The sequence below is a fragment of the Passer montanus genome, unplaced genomic scaffold (genome assembly GCF_014805655.1).
Source record: "Passer montanus isolate IOZ18808 unplaced genomic scaffold, ASM1480565v1 scaffold39, whole genome shotgun sequence".
NCBI classification, from domain to species: domain Eukaryota; kingdom Metazoa; phylum Chordata; class Aves; order Passeriformes; family Passeridae; genus Passer; species Passer montanus.
Genome location: NW_024368707.1, coordinates 5,006,267 through 5,021,852, shown reverse-complemented (window position 1 = coordinate 5,021,852; position 15,586 = coordinate 5,006,267). Strand labels below are relative to the sequence as shown.

The window sequence follows — 15,586 nt, the reverse complement described above, 5'->3', positions numbered from 1 at the left end:
TGTGCCCTCTGCTGCTCAGGGAGCCTGGCTAGGGGACCAAGTTTGGCTATGGTCATCCTTCCCTTCTGCTTCAAATTCTGGGAGAGACAGATGCAGAAATTATGACTTTGTGTTTGTTCGCTTTGTTTGGTTTTGGGGTTTTCTTCCAGAAGTTTGTTGACTTTGCTTTTACTTCTAGCATTTTCTAGCAATTTTCTAGATTTTCTAGCAAAGAAAATGAGCTGATGTTGATTCGGGACTCGGTGACGAGTCAGGGGGCAGCTTTCTGTGCCCTCTGCTGCTCAGGGAGCCTGGCTAGGGGACCAAGTTTGGCTATGGTCATCCTTCCCTTCTGCTTCAAATTCTGGGAGAGACAGATGCAGAAATTATGACTTTGTGTTTGTTCGCTTTGTTTGGTTTTGGGGTTTTCTTCCAGAAGTTTGTTGACTTTGCTTTTACTTCTGTCTAGATTTTCTGGCAAAGAAAATGAGCTGATGCTCTTTTTTATTCTCGACGGCTTAGTAGAAGCCCTGGAATCCTGTATAAACTTGGAAATGAGAAAGTGTTTCAGGAGGCTTCACCTGCTGAGGGTTCCAAAAATAGCTGCAAACATTCTTGGGAAGGCGGAACATAGTTAGAGCACTTCCCTGCTTAGCATGGCTTGAAACCCTTGCACAGGAACTGAATTCAAGCCTTAAACATCCTGCACAAAGAACTTGCTCATCAAACTGCCCACGAAAACATGGTCTGTTAGGGGGATATCTGCCACTGCAATCATCGTGTTTATTTAAACAATCGTGTAGAGGGGCACCACAGGTGGTGGAGCTTGGCCCTGTCGCTGCTCCCTAGACCAGCTCTGGAGCTTCTGATGGATTGGCTATTTGCAGATGTGGGGGATGCTCCATCATTGTGTATTTCAATCTACTGGCTGGATGCTCCCACTGGGACTTAGAAACATCTTGATCTCTCAGTTCTGTGGTGCTTCTGCAACAGAACATATTGAACATGAAAGCAAAAACCAGCAGTGAGATCAGATGCAATTTTAGACAGCAGGCCAGCATTTCAGAGACACTGTTTAGTTGTATGCATAATCTCCATATTGGAGCCTCTCATGGTCATTATTAGATCTGGCACTGAGTTGACAGAGTGGGAGGCTGAGGCTTTTGGTTTACCTAGAAAATACCTGGACAGCTGTCTACCTACCAGGCTGCACCAACCCAGCCCTGAGGCGACACTCAGATAGCTTTCATTACTTACCCTTGAGATTTTCTTCTGAAATTTCCCAGGAAATGCTTGGCTCTTGCCTGTGGGTGGGGAGAAGGGGATAAGCATTAGAAACTGGGTCAAAATTCCAGTGCCTGCAATCGCCTATTAGTTTCATTTTCACTCCTTAACAGCATTTTACTCCTGAACAGCAATGCACTGTACCAACCTTGACTTTCTTTCTATGTGGCAGAGAAGAAGCATCATCAGTAGGACACTAAAAGAGGACCTCCAGACCACTTCTGCATTATATTGCCCCTTGAAGTGCTACCTAACCAGTGTAGTTGATTTGGCACACTGTCACACACTTTTCCGTGGGGTAGTTGATGCATCGTCATTTCTTCATCATAGGAAACTGTCGCATGCAGCTGTGGTGCTGTAAACCTGGATTAATGTCTCAGTGTCACTGTCAGTGTTTTAAACGGAGAACAAATCCATACAGATCAAAAGAAATTTTATTACATCAAACCAGGCAGGGATTGTAATGTTCTGTATTGGAAATGCTTGTGTTCTCTTTCCGTAATAGGTATCAGTGAGATTAGCTTAAGAAAAATCAGGAGAGCTCTGTTTTCAGTATCTACAAGCAATTACAAACTCTTTGAGACCTTGGCAGGGTGACTGAGTGAAGCAGAGATAACATACAGGGAACTTCACTCCTGCCAGCAGGTGAAATCCTGGTCAGGCTTTGATACCTGAAAATTCCTGCTCTTTGGCTGGTGTGTCCCACTCCAGGTCATCCCAGCAGTAATCCTGAATCGTTACTTTGCAGATCTGCAACCATACATCCTTTCCCCTCAGACAGCAGCTGTGGTCTGGCTGTGGGCTGCTGCACAGCAGTCGAATTCCGAGGGTAGGTAGCATGGGATGCATTGAAAGGAGAAGGATGAGCCTTAGCTAAGCAGTGCAGGGCATTGCCTGCTGCTGTGGACATCACAAGGCCCTCGTGCCACATTTTTTACTTTGAGAAGCAGGGATTGTTTTACAGCAGGGAGTTTTGTTATGGCCATTTTCAGAACAGGAGAACAGTCACACTGAGGGAAGGCAGGCATGCAGAAAAGCTTTAGCAGGTTCCAGTTAAGAGTCCAAGGGCCTGAAAGCCCTTTGCTCCTCCTGCTAGATATGACAGCTTGCTCTCAAACATATTCCTTCTTCCAGTAACAGACCCTGTGTAGCTTGACACAGAGAACCAAATCTTCTTTACCCCTTCACACCTGCCGCAGCCTAGGGTTGCATTTGCTGGGAAAACTAGGATCCCAGCAGTGGACAGTCCCCAGAATAGGAAAAAATCCTATCTCTCATCTGTTTTTTCTTTGTGTGACATCTCCACCACAAGTTCTCTGTCAGTGTGGTTCAGAGAAGTGGTCAAAAGGAGTTCATGCTTTCTTGAAGACCACCCCCCTTGAGAGATGACAAGGTGTATGAAGTGGTACTTTTATCAACCTTCCATCTGTAATTACAGGCCTCCTACCCTCTGCTGTCTTGTCCCCTGCTTTTAATGAGATCATTTTAAGAGATAAGGCAGTGACTCCATTAAAAGGGGGGGCAGGGGGAACAATATCTAACTATTGGGTGAGCAAAGATCAAGATCCACAATACCCTGTCAGGCTTGGCTAAGCTTCCGGCATGTTTTTTCCCTCCCCCTGGCTGAGGGATACAAACATTTTGTATTTTTGACAGTATTTACTATTTTTCTGAAGCCTTCCAAGTCATTCAAATACTGTTGTGTCACAAAAACATGACAAAGGCTCCTCAAAGGCCCAGTGAAAATGAGGGCTCCAGCCTCTAGCAGTGCATATAAATAGATTCACCTTCCTTTAGAGCGATGGTGTCATGAGTGCAGAGGCAAAGGGCACAAATACACAGCATTCCCGTCATTTCAAGTGCCTCAGTGCTATGCCTGTACAGAATTCCTGTGCACTTGGCACTTCCGTAAGTGGGAACTCTGGCTGCTCAGCCTTTCTCCGTACTAAGCTCAAAGTCCTTCAGCCCAGGAACTTCAAAACTGTGGATCTTTTGTGTTTTCCCAGAGAGGAGGTGGATGGAGGCTTACAAGAGTCATGCAGTGAATCAGATCAGTGTGTGGGATTTAGGGGAATGTGGTTCCTGTCTGACTGCTAGGAGATGGGGTTTTACTTCTGGTTCACAGATCCCCAAAGACTACTTGGAGTGGGGCGATGCTGTGAGAGCACAGGGAAAAAAGCCATTGCCAGTAGATTGAAGTACACAATTCAAGGATTTGTGCTTCTCCAAGAAAAATGCTTAGGAATCCACAAATTAAAAAAAGAAAATAAACTATTAATATCTTCCTCTGAACAAATCTGTAACATGCATTTAACTGACGCTTCTTTTTTAAAGCCCATACTCATAATCTATCATTACAATTTTAGTCACCAACACTGTTATTAATTCACCCTTCTTTGCCAGTGAGTTATCTGGGAGATAAAGCACCTTTGAAATCCCTAGACTCCCTGGAACCACAGTGTATATCTGTATGTGCACTTTGCCATTCCAAAGCAGATAAACTGAGTGCCATGTAACTTATGCCTGCTCTGGAAATCATTTGAGCGCTAGTAGCTGTATGGGAATAAATCAAAGAGAGCATAAGGTTTATCCAAAAATGTCTGCATGTATGGTTTTTTAATTTTTTTTTCATTTTCTTCCCATTTGCATGTGCCTGTATTCCATGGCAGGGAGGTGGTTGCAACTAAGTATAGACAAGGTGGTGAAAAATGCCAGATTTTCTTTTCAATCCATACTTTGACTGTTTTCTGCCTAACTGTGAGGACAAGTGGGTGTGTTGATAAGTAAAAAGGAGTTGAAGATTCTTGCTGTAGGGTGGACAAGGAGAAGAAAATAAAGTATGTGTTGCTATACTAGAAACAGCTCTCTTTGGCATTTTGCTATCTATGGAAATATTTTCAAATATACAAAAGGCATAGATAATGTTCTACTGAACATTTTCAGTAGAAAAAGATTATGTTTCTAAGGAGAAACACCCTGAAGTCAGGATGTGCCCAAGTCCAAGCTCTGCTCTCTCCACCTGCCTGTGATGCAGCCTTCAGCCACAGCATGCTGCTGCATCCAGCATTTCAGGTGAAGCACTACTCAGCGAAATCTTTCATAGGCTGAGGTTTGTGTTCACCTGCTGTAATGCTTCATTTTCCAAGGCTGGTGTTCTCTGGGTTGGAGAGGCCCTTTCAGCAGGACAGCCCAAGTTGTTGGAGTGAGGAGAGCAGCCTGAGAGGGATGCTTGCTGGCTGCAACCTCAGGGGCTGAGGTCAGCACAGAGCTCTCTGCCTTGTCTGGGGAGTAAGGGTGATGGCACAATAATTAAGACCCTTCTAATACCTGATCTGGCCTACTGGAGGCTGTGCCTTTCTTGCCCACACCTTATGCAGCCAATAAGGGTACTAAAGTTCGGTGTTCCTGGTAGGAAAACAGGATACTGGCTGGAACTTGTTGAAATAGCCTGAATGTGACAAGTTTCTAAGCAAGCTACATAAGCCATCAAATTGACAGGGTGCTGGGGGAGAACTGAGAATATTCTTCCCAGCATGACAGGGATGGATTTTCTGGAGGTGGCTGCTTCTTTTCCCGTACAAATGATTACTTTAAGATAATAAAAAATGAACAATATGAGTTTGGGCACCTAAGGCCTTAAATAGCCATGTCTTTAATTTTCATTTAAGTCTGCATCCATGAATAAAATATTTGATATTGTTCACTAGACAATTGAGTTCTGCACAAGATGTTCAGTTTGGCCCCAGTTCATCAAAACACTTAAGTGGTTTGCTGAATCAGGGACCTGTCTCTCATTAGAGCAGGCACTTTTTATTCAAGGAAGGAGAGAGAGTATGGTGCAACCTTACCTCACTGTGTGGGCTCCCTGGAAAAGTGTTGCACACAGTAATTTGTTATGGATTAGGACCCTGCTTTTAAGGCCCAGACTCCTACTCTGGATCTTCCACCAGACACATTTTTCAGCTGGTTATCAAACTGTCATTGCAGTGCTTGAGCTTTGGGAAGGCTGATTTGTTGCGGGTTTTCTTTCCCTGAACCAGGGAAATTCTTCCGTACAACCTCAGGATAAGAGAGAAAAATTTGAGAGTATTGGGCTCTGAAATGGAGTTACTCATTATGCAGGTTCACTTGTATAAGAATCCAGCCCCCATTAAGATTTTTGCAGAAGTAACAAAGTCAAGTATTGTGATAAAGCAAATATTGCAGAGCAGATATTTTAGTAGTGCCTGAAGTGTAATTGTCTAAAAAGCACCGTGTGGTAAGAAGAAATCAAAGTGATCAAAGTTGTATCCCCCAGGTACATGCCTCAATAAGAAAGAGGGAGGGTAATCTCATCATTCAGGAGCTGAGACTGCTTGGATGTCCCCAGAAGATCCATCAACACTCAGAGGGCAAAAGGTTTGTCTCACCACCACAATCCCCTGGCCTTTCCTTTTGCTGCCCTGGCACTTCTCATCTCCCCCCAGCAGCTACGTGCACTCAAGTGCTATGGACAAACACTGAAACAGGTTGGAGAACCAGTCCCACTTGAAACAAACACGCAGAAAACATCCCCCTCATTTTTTTCCCCATGGAGGCTTTTATTTGGAAATCTGCTTTTACACCAGACCCACACAAACAGCACTGGCAGCACAAGGCTGTATTGTCATAGACTGGTATTGCCACCACAGTGTGGGAGACAGGAGCCCCCAGGTTTGCTGGTAATCAGCTGTAGTTCCTATAGCTTATAGTGGCCAAGTCTTTCACTGTTAGGAAAAGCATCCTGTCCACCTGGAATTACTAAGGAAATGCTCTTGTCTTCCTGAGGAACAGAGGCAGGGCCTCAAGTAGGATCCCTCTGGGGTCCTGCAGAAGTGACAGAGTTGGGGAAGAGGCTGTGAAACACACAAGTCTCATCCCACACTGGGTTTGGGACATTCTGAATATGGTCCTAATTCCTGACACTCAGAAGTACTCCTTACTCCTGGAATTTATGTGCAGATAAATTGGTTGTCATCTTAGCTGAGATGCACAAGAATCTAGGAAAGAGCAAGAATGTCACCTACAGCAGCCAGAGCCAGCCAAGCTGGTGGTTAGAAGGTGCAGGCTCGCAGTAGTTCTCCTACACTGTGCTTGCAGAGGGAGTTTTGTGCCCTGGGAAACACAAAGCCCATTTGCATGATTGATGTTTAAATACAGGGCTACTTCAGGACAATGCAAATTGGGGAAAAGGATGGTTTAAAAAAAGGCTTTGAAATGGACAAGATAGCTCCATAAAATCTTCCACTGCATGAGATGGAAAGCCAGCAAAAATAAGCTTCACCAAAAAATACATTTCACTCCAGCTCTTGTGGTGGGAAAATAAAACAAGAGAGCTGCCAGAACAGTAGGTTGCCGTCCATGGCATGAGTGCACTGGTATCATTATAGTCTTGACATGAGCAGTTACCCTTATTAGGAAGTGCATATTCAGCAGAAAAATTGTTCTGTAAAGATGGGCTGTAGCCCAAGGATGTGTTATATTCCCAGTACTTATGTCTCAGAGCAACTCAAATAGGCATGAGCAAGCAAAACACTGACCAGCTATAGATTTTTTTTCTTCAAGTCTTCCTCAGAATTTTAATTCTGTAAGAGTTTAATTCTGTAATAAATCCTGTTTGCAGAAAATCTTTCTCCTCAAGGTTTTTTAAATCTCCCTGTTTGCACTCATCACTGTTCTGGGGCAAAAGAAAAGAGCTGCTTATCAACACAATGTAATATTACCCCGTGGAAAAAAAGTAAGAAAATTAATTAGAAGAAGAGAATTGCTGAGTGAGAGAGAAAACTCAGATGACAGGCATAGTTGACAAGGTCACTGGCTTTAACAACAGTGTCATTTTAAAAATGTTGTGCCTTCATGTTCAAAATCCAAACAAGATACCTTAAAAAGTAGCCTCAGCTAGAAGTAATTGAGAAAGAACCTGCATAAAGCTGGAGTTTTACCTGTGCTGTGGATGAAGTTCACTAGACCTGTAAAAATTAGAGCAAAGTCCTAGCAAGTGCTGTCTCTAGTGCTGCTTACTCTGCATAAAGACCAGAGGACACAGAGGCTCTCACACTTTAATCAGCTCCAGCATGTGTTGCAAAGAGAGGGTTTGAATGGGCCGTGGGCACTGGTGTATGACACACGCCCAGGAGCACGGCTGGGCACTGCCAGCCCAGCACCCCTTTGTGGCCATGGCTGAGCACGGCCATCGCCCGACTGCAGAGCAGAGCAGTGCAGTAGGGACCTCACTGCCTTGCCAAAAATTCCTGCAGAGCAGTGATGGCTCAGGCTAAAACCAGAGAAGAACCTGCATTATCTCCTCTGGGCATGCAGGTCACATAGTCCTGTGTTAGGAGGGCAGAGCCAGATGCCAAGGGCAAGCTCTGGGGATGATGCTGCTCCATTGCTTCCTCCACCTTCTCTGGCCCTGGGGGCTTTGCAGGCCAAGGGGATTTACAGCCCTGTGCTGAGATGGCTACAAGGCTACTCCAAGTGACATATCCTGATATGCTGGTGAGCTAGAACTTTCAGGCTGCTCCAGGCACTCCCCTGCACCACCAAGGCACCTCAGAGGTCCCTCTGTCATTCTGAGGGGAACAGGGTGGCAAGTCCTTTCTTGTGGGGCTGCCCATTGTGCCAGGCAGACTATCATGCAGCTGTCACACTCCTCTGGCTGCCCCAGATAAAAGTTGCACATAGACCAGAGGCAGTGATAGCTCTGTCTGAGGGATTACACCCAGATTAGGAGAAATTGGTCCTGTGTTTGATGAAATTAGCAAAAGTACAAGCTGGCAGTTGATAGAGGCACATAGCACGCACATGGGAACAAATTATTGCCAGGGAAGAGCACGTGGGTTATAATGCATCCGTTCCTGTGGCTGCCCAAGGCTGAGGACAGGATGCTGCCCATTTGCCATGAGTCAGAAGAAGTGCACATGGTGCACCCTTCTGAGAGCTCGCTTGTGCTCTCCCAGCTGCTCTGAGGCACTGCATTAGCCACTCGTGGATTTACCCAGCTGGCAAACTGACTCTCCAGTTGTAGTCCCACACTAAAAGCCCCATCATGTCATTGTCTACAGAGTACAGGAGGGAGAGAGAAACACAGCACAAAGGGGACAGAGTTGAATGTGTGCTATTTCCAAACTCACTTGAAAGCACCTCTCCAAGAGCAATTCATTCTATTGATATTCACCACTGATCCTAGAGTGAGGTGTCACTCTGGAAGACCCCATGTTTCACCACTAACTTGGGCCCTGTTAAAAGACTTAAACTTTTAAATAAGCTAAAATTAGGGGCAGTGAATTGCACAAAAACTTGTCTTGGCTCAGCTCTTCGGAAAGTTCATGGGGAAGATCTGCCCATGTTCTGATTAGGATCACACGGTTCCAGGCAAACCTGAAAGCCCAGCCTCTGTTTAGCGGGATATCATCAGCTCTTCACCAGAATGATGCTTCTTTTCGAGGTCCTCCTGGCACTGGCTGCTTTTGGGCAAGTGCAGATTTTCTTTCATACATACACATATGTGTAGCAGGACCTTAACTGCTATGTTAACAGCACCTGAAATTGTGGTAAATCTGCTGACTTGGAGCTTGGGTTTTCCCCTGATGAAGTGCGAGATGTCTACCCCTGTGCTTTGCTCCAGGCGCTCTCTTGTTGTCCGCTTTGTTCTTTCCCACAGGCTGCTGGAAAAGCAGCATTCCCTGGGGCCACAGCGTTAACATCTAGCACTCCAAGAGGCAATTACAGTGGAGACGGCAGAGCGGGGGAGCAGCTCTGAGGAAGAGCATGTCCCAGAGGATGTGCCTTGCTCCCCCCATGACACTGCTCCACACAGGTATCTGCCAAGTACAGGCAGTACAGCAGCCCAGTTCCCCGTCCCCCGTGTGGGTTTTTTTAATTATTATGTGGTATTTAGATGCATTTAGACCGTGGCTTGCCAGCACATAGCTATTGTCTGCATGGGCATGTCCTCAAGAAACGATGCAAAAAGCCCATTATGGTTAGTGATAGACCTGGGCCGAATAATTGAGATCTGCCCTTAAGCCTCAAGATCTTCTGATCTAGTGCTCAAATCCAGCAGATTCCTCTCTTGCAGATAAAAGGAAGGAAAAAAGAAAAAAGAAAAAAACAAAAAACAACCAAAAAAAAACCCAAACAAAAAAAACCAACAACCCAGCCCCCAAAAAACCAAACAACCCAAAACCCCAACCAAACCCAACATTTTCAAAGCTGAATTTTCTCACTTCTAAAAAGCCTGAGGAATTTATTTTGGTTTGAGGGCTGTGTCAGAGTTCAGCTCTTGTTCTCATATATATATGAATGTTCAGATGGACTGCTGGATGCATTATCTTGTTTCAAGCCTGGTCTCTACTTAAAGTGGAAATATTTAGTGGGAGATGATAATCATGAGTTCAGTGAATATCTGGGAAAATTAATTTTAAGACATGTCTGTGACAGGCTTTTTTGTGCCAGAATAACAATATTGTTAAGGAACAGCTCCTTTTTTACTTCATCTTTTTTTTCCCTTTGGCAGAGAAGTTGAAATTTCCATAATGACAAGAACCTTAGTGCAATGCAGTTGAATCCACTTAAAAGTCTTTTTGCCAATATGTAATAATTTTTGTTTCACTTATCGAAATCAGCTAAACCAAGAGAACTCTCTTGTGACAGCAAATGCAGTACTCGCACAAGGAAGGTTTGCTTGGATAACTATTCTAGAATACCTACACCTGGAAATTTTAAGCCTAAGACATCACTGGAGTAAATACATAGAAATATAGCTGTATTGCAAAGACGTGATGAAGAAAACAACCTGAGTAATCTCCAGTCTATCCCAATGGACAGATGAGAAAGCTTCCAGTTCCTACATAAAGAGAGGCAGCTTCCTGTCTCTTATTTATGCCCCAATGAGTAGGAAGACAACAGTAACAAACACTGCCAGCCTTGCCTTCATTCTTTGAAGCTTATTTCCTTACAGTGTGCACACAAACCTCTCCAAGGGTATTGCCTAACTCACCAGACAGCCTCCCCGAGGTATGTTCTTAAGAACTAATGCATGTCACACCCATACAATCTTCTTTTCCTGCATCTCCAGGCAAGGGCTCAGCATGGCACATAAAAATATACAAATCATGCGCTGAGTGTTGTAACCAACGCATAAAAGAAAGTATTTCCTTGCCCTGAGGAAGCCAACAGCAATAAAGAGATGGAAAAGACTGGGGAAGATCTAGAGGGGGTCAGCTCTTCTCTAACTGAAATAACAGGGGTCTGACCTGGAATATTGTGTGTGGTTTTGGTCACTGCAATAAAGGGACACTGATCTTTTCTCTGTGATGGGAGTGACTGGGCCAGAGGGAATGGCCTGAAGCTGAGTCAAGGGAGATTTAGGTTGGATATTTGGAAAAGGTTCTTCACCCTGAAGGTGACTGAGCACCAGAACAGGCTCCCCAGGGAAGTGGTTATAGCACCAAACCTGACGGAGTTCAAGAAGTGTGTGGACAATGCTCTTGGGTATTTGGTGTGACTCTTGGGGATGGTCCTGGCCAGCAGCTGGGCTCCCTGATCCTTGTGGGTCATGTGATTCCATGAAGCTGGGTGATGGAGAAGCCAAACCTCCACACTGGCCAGCAGCACTGGGCAATGGGGCAGAGGGTTCCCCTCGTGGCTCAGTCCACCCCAAGCAGCTGAGGTGGCCCTTGGAGGAGCTCGGGCTGCTGCTGACTGGCAGGACTGGGATGGCTCAGGCACTGCACCTGCCCAGCGTCTATCCCTCAGCTTGAGCTTGTCTGGCTCGCCTGAACATCGGGGAGGGAGCTTAGAGAAGTCTGTGGCTTCTGGCAGCTGGCGTAGTGCCCTGGGCACTGCAGAAAAACATTATTTCTGCTGACAGACCGAAGGAGCTGTGATGGGCATGCAGGGGATTGCTTGCAAGTGGTTGGTGCTCTGCTGCTGGCCTTTATAGGCTGGACCTATCACAGAAAGGGCCTTTCAAATGTTACAGATACTTTAAAAATCTTTTCTTAGCAGCTTGAAGTATTAGCCTTTATCCTCTTCCTTAATTTTTGGGGCAATATTTTCCAGGTATACTTACAAACTCAAAACATAGGCTTCCTGACACAGGCTTCACGTATAGAGGAAGAAGCTGGCATAAAAAAAAAATTGGAGCAATACCACCTCCCAGAGAACCACACTGGAGAAGTTTTTGCAAACCTAATCACCTACTCCTAAAAGAAGTCACTCAACCAGCTCCTCTCAAGCCAAAGCACTGAACGCTTAACAACAAATTGAGATGTTGGCTGAAATAGGAAAAGCCTTTTAAATCTATATTGACCAATGCAGTTCAAAAGGGAGGTTTATTGTTGCAAGTGTATATACTATAAATAAGGGGGTTATTTGGTGTTCTGAGAGTTGCGTAACAGATTGTTTTATGTGATCTTTCAAGCAATGATTTTAGCATGAGTGAGGTGGGTGGTTCTCTGAAGTATAGGATTTCACCAGTGTGCTAAGGCTTTTGGGAGAGCTTCCACCGTAAGAAAGACGCATTTCTCATGCTGGGGTTTTTAGCTCTCCCAGGAGACAGAGAACAGGCGTGGTGATAAAAGGGCATAACCCCCTGAGAAGTAAGCAGAGGGGAGCGAAGAAAAGAAAAAACTGTGAGGGTAAAAGAGGAGTGAGATTTTTTTTTTATTGCTCTTCCAATCAGGGAGTTGTCTCTTCACTTCAGTTTTGGAAATAACTTCTTGTTAATATTGCCAACACAGGCAGCACTGGGGGAGCGGGGGCAGGGGGGGAGTCAGCTAGATTCTAGCAGCATTTCCAGAGTCCTTGACAGCAAAACACAGGTGCCTTTGTGCTCTGTGGACATCCAGCAATCCTCAAATCACCCTATAATATGGCAAGGAAGGAAAAAAGGTCACAGGACAAGGAAGGGTGTGTGATCAGATATGGGGAGGGTGCCACCAGGCAGGGTGCCATGAGGCAGGTGTGGCAAGCTAGAATACAGTTAAAAGATGGCAGCTCCCTTTCTTCACCTGGAGGTCCTCAGGACTGCAGAGGGATCTGATCATGACTGGTATTCAATCTTGCGCTGTTAACTCTTTAAATTTCCGCTCTCCTGTTATGCTGTGTGGAGCCTCATTTCTCTGCTCAGAAACAGGACAGTAGATTGCAAAATGTCTCTTGCAGATGCAATGCCATTAGGAAATGTAATGGTCAGGGAAGGCTGGGATGGAAAACAACCATGGAAGTAGATGCAGGTTACACCTCTGGTTCCTGTTGGCACGCAGTCTTGTGTCTCTGTTGATGCAGGATTATTTTTTGTTTGTCTGATGTGGTTGGGACAGGAAAGCCAAGCTCCTTGCCATCAGTCCATCTGAGTTAATGAGTATGGACTAGGTTTGCTCTATAAAAGGGAATGCCTTGAAGGAACACTGCAGTGTAATAAAAAAAGGTAATCCAAGTACTGCACCTAATTTTGTGCTTAGCACTGTGTAGCTGCAATGTTATTCACCCTTACTAGACCTTTACACCAGCTGGATTGCAAGACTAGATTTCTACCCAACATCTGAAAGAGAAAGAAATGTTTGATCCAAAGGGTAGGGTTTAGGCCTGAACTGTGAAGGAGATCAAGCTGTAAACTTCACAGGCATTGCCCTGCTTCTAGCCATAGGTAAGTCTCAAATACCATGATTGATGGGGATTCATCACAGAGCCTAGGAAACTCCAGCTATATCCTAAGTGGAAAACTGTAGTTCCCCACTGCACCATGCACTCCTATGCAAGGTGCCCTCCACATTTTCTCCTGCAGTTTAGCTGTGAGATCTCTGGCTGCTGTCACCCAGCCCCACCCAGCTGAATGAAGGGGATGCTGCTTGAATGCATTCCTAAAAGCCTTCTTCCAAAAAGGCCAAGGGCCATGCCCAATTGCCTCACCGATTAGCTCATGGTGATCTAAGCCTCTGAGACAGGATCCAGGATGCCTCACCCTCCCCCGACTGTGGAGACAGGTTTTTAAAGACCGATGGGTGGTAGCCCAGCAGCACTGTCTGTGGGTACTTACTGGAAGACTAGCAATCCTTAAAAACTTGAAAATATTGTCCCTGTGCCTACCATAAATCACCTTTACTGTAAATCAACTCAGGCCTGCCTTGCATCCATGGACATGGAGAATAATGCATCACGACTTTTACAGTTGTGCCTAGAGGAAAAATGTGATGGAGTCTACCACAGCTTCCTCAGAGGTCATGTTTTCTGAGCCCTCTGCCCATCTTGCTCATTTCTCTTAAAATTTTTGCTCACCTCTCCAACCCTTTATTGTGATATAGTGCAAACATAAGTCTGTATCCTGGCCTCTACATAAGACTCACTGTGGCCCTACGTGAACAATTTCCCTGTTGAGAGAATAGAAACCAAATCAAAGAGGATACTTGTCACTGGGTCATTACTTCATAGACTCTTTTTCTAAAAAAGACTGAGCCAAAATCCTGCCTTTATCCATCTCTGAACTCTGGATAAACTTACACTTGAAATGCACACATGGGCCCATAAGCAGGGCCTGACCCACATTAATTCCTGAGCAAGACATTAATAATGCACAAGAATTAGAAACTTGGGACACTCAGCTTGACTTACCAAAAGGTCATGTCCACAGATTGAGTTGCAGGTCTCAGCACCAAGGCCTGCGTGACTTCTCTATGACAGCAGAGGTGGAGGAGCCTTTCCAGGTGGCATTCCTTCTCCCTGTCCCACCAGCAAGGACAGCAGAAGGCATGGTGTGCATTACTGCTCTGGGTTTCAGCACTTCTACCTGTGGTAACCGGAGAAGCCGTGGCAGAGCATGAAGAAGGCAAGCTGGAATTGATCCAATAAACGTGCAATCCACCAGCCTATCCTGTTGCAAATCCCACTGAGAGGATGTCAGTACTGCTGTGTCAGAGATTATGGAAGAATGGGCCTTTCACGTTGTATAATTATAAATACAAAAATAAATGCAAATGAAATTATGTTTCCTGTCATAGTAACTGAGAACCATGTGTTAGAAAGTGACAGCAAGAGCTGAATCTCACAGGTAGCAGCTTGACCTCTGAAGTTTAGCAACCAGGAGGAAGACTCACATATCTGGAGTGCCAGGTAATACACAGAGGAGGCCACTCCTGTCAAGCAGCTAGTGTGGATCTCAGCTGCCAGGAGGCTTTGCCTGGCTCAGTGCATCTGTGCCTTTATCTCTTGGGACAGGGAGGAGGGAGTTAACAGTTTGTAGCTTCCTACCCCTGCCTGAAGGCACAGGATGTGCCCAGGCAGAAAGGAGGGGTGGATTGATGGGCCCTCAGGCTGCATACAGAAAGGGAGGCTTGCAGGGTGTCTGGGGTGACCTGTGGAAACAAAGGGCTCTCAGGCTGCACACAGCAGCACTGGTGCAGCTGCATTTTGTACCACAGAGGTAAAAGCCCCCCGAGGTATGCAGAGAAAGCAGACTGGGCTGGTGATGTTTGAAGAAAGTAATATCTGCAAGGCATCCTGCTTGTCTGAGCTCTGTGTCCTTCCACCCCTGGCTGAGCTGGCAAAGGGCATGGAGCCACCAGGAACATGTGATACCTTGCCACTGTGCACCTGCTTCAGGAGCTGGGCACTGGGTACTTCACTCCGTGTGCAGGTGTCTGCATCAACACCTTCCTCAGAGGGCTTCTGGCCAGCCTGCCACATCCCCAGGTGCTCAGGGATCCTCCAGAGCTGGATGTGCCTCAGGCCTTGCACAGGGCTTGTGAAATCCACATCTCTCCACTGCTCTGTCTCTCCAGCTGTGCTATGGGGCTGTCAAAAGTGCTCCCAGTGCTGGAGCTTATCTCAAATTCCCAGTGCCTCTTAGCTCTGTGTCCCTTAATCAGAAAAAGCCACAGGTGCTCAGAAGGAGTCTGCTGCCAGGGCTGACCTGGGGCCCATCCCACAGTGAACTTGATGGAGGAGAGGAAAGGATGGGTGGACCCTGAACAGTGACCTGACACAGGGGGATGGAGTGAGGGGCTGCTCCTCATGCTGCTCTGTTTGTATAATCCATCACTGGCAGAGCTGCTCTGGGAGCTGTGGTTCTCCAATTGCCCATCACATGGGCTGCATGCTCTCAAAATGTGCCTCCTGGCCCCTTCACAACACCCCAAAGCAATGAGGGAAGAAACAGATAAGGCTGAGAGTCCGAAAGTCCCTCATCTGGGGTGCCTGGAAAGCAGGACCTGGATGGCAATTCCTACTGCTGAGATGGGAGTTTTCTGTCTGACTTTTGTATTTGCTCCTGTTCTCCTCTGCTTTACCTGCTCTCTGCCTCTTC

The 15,586-nt window shown here is 45.9% G+C and overlaps 1 long non-coding RNA gene across 1 annotated transcript; it reads right to left on the bottom strand.

Moving 5' to 3' along the window:
• Nucleotides 1-748: 748 nt before the first annotated feature.
• On the bottom strand, nt 749-14,056 carry LOC120506516. The gene is made up of 3 exons (XR_005628526.1): nt 13,897-14,056; nt 1,237-1,283; nt 749-963 (listed from the first exon to the last, which is right to left on the bottom strand). It is a non-coding gene; the product is annotated as an uncharacterized LOC120506516 (long non-coding RNA).
• Nucleotides 14,057-15,586: the final 1,530 nt, after the last annotated feature.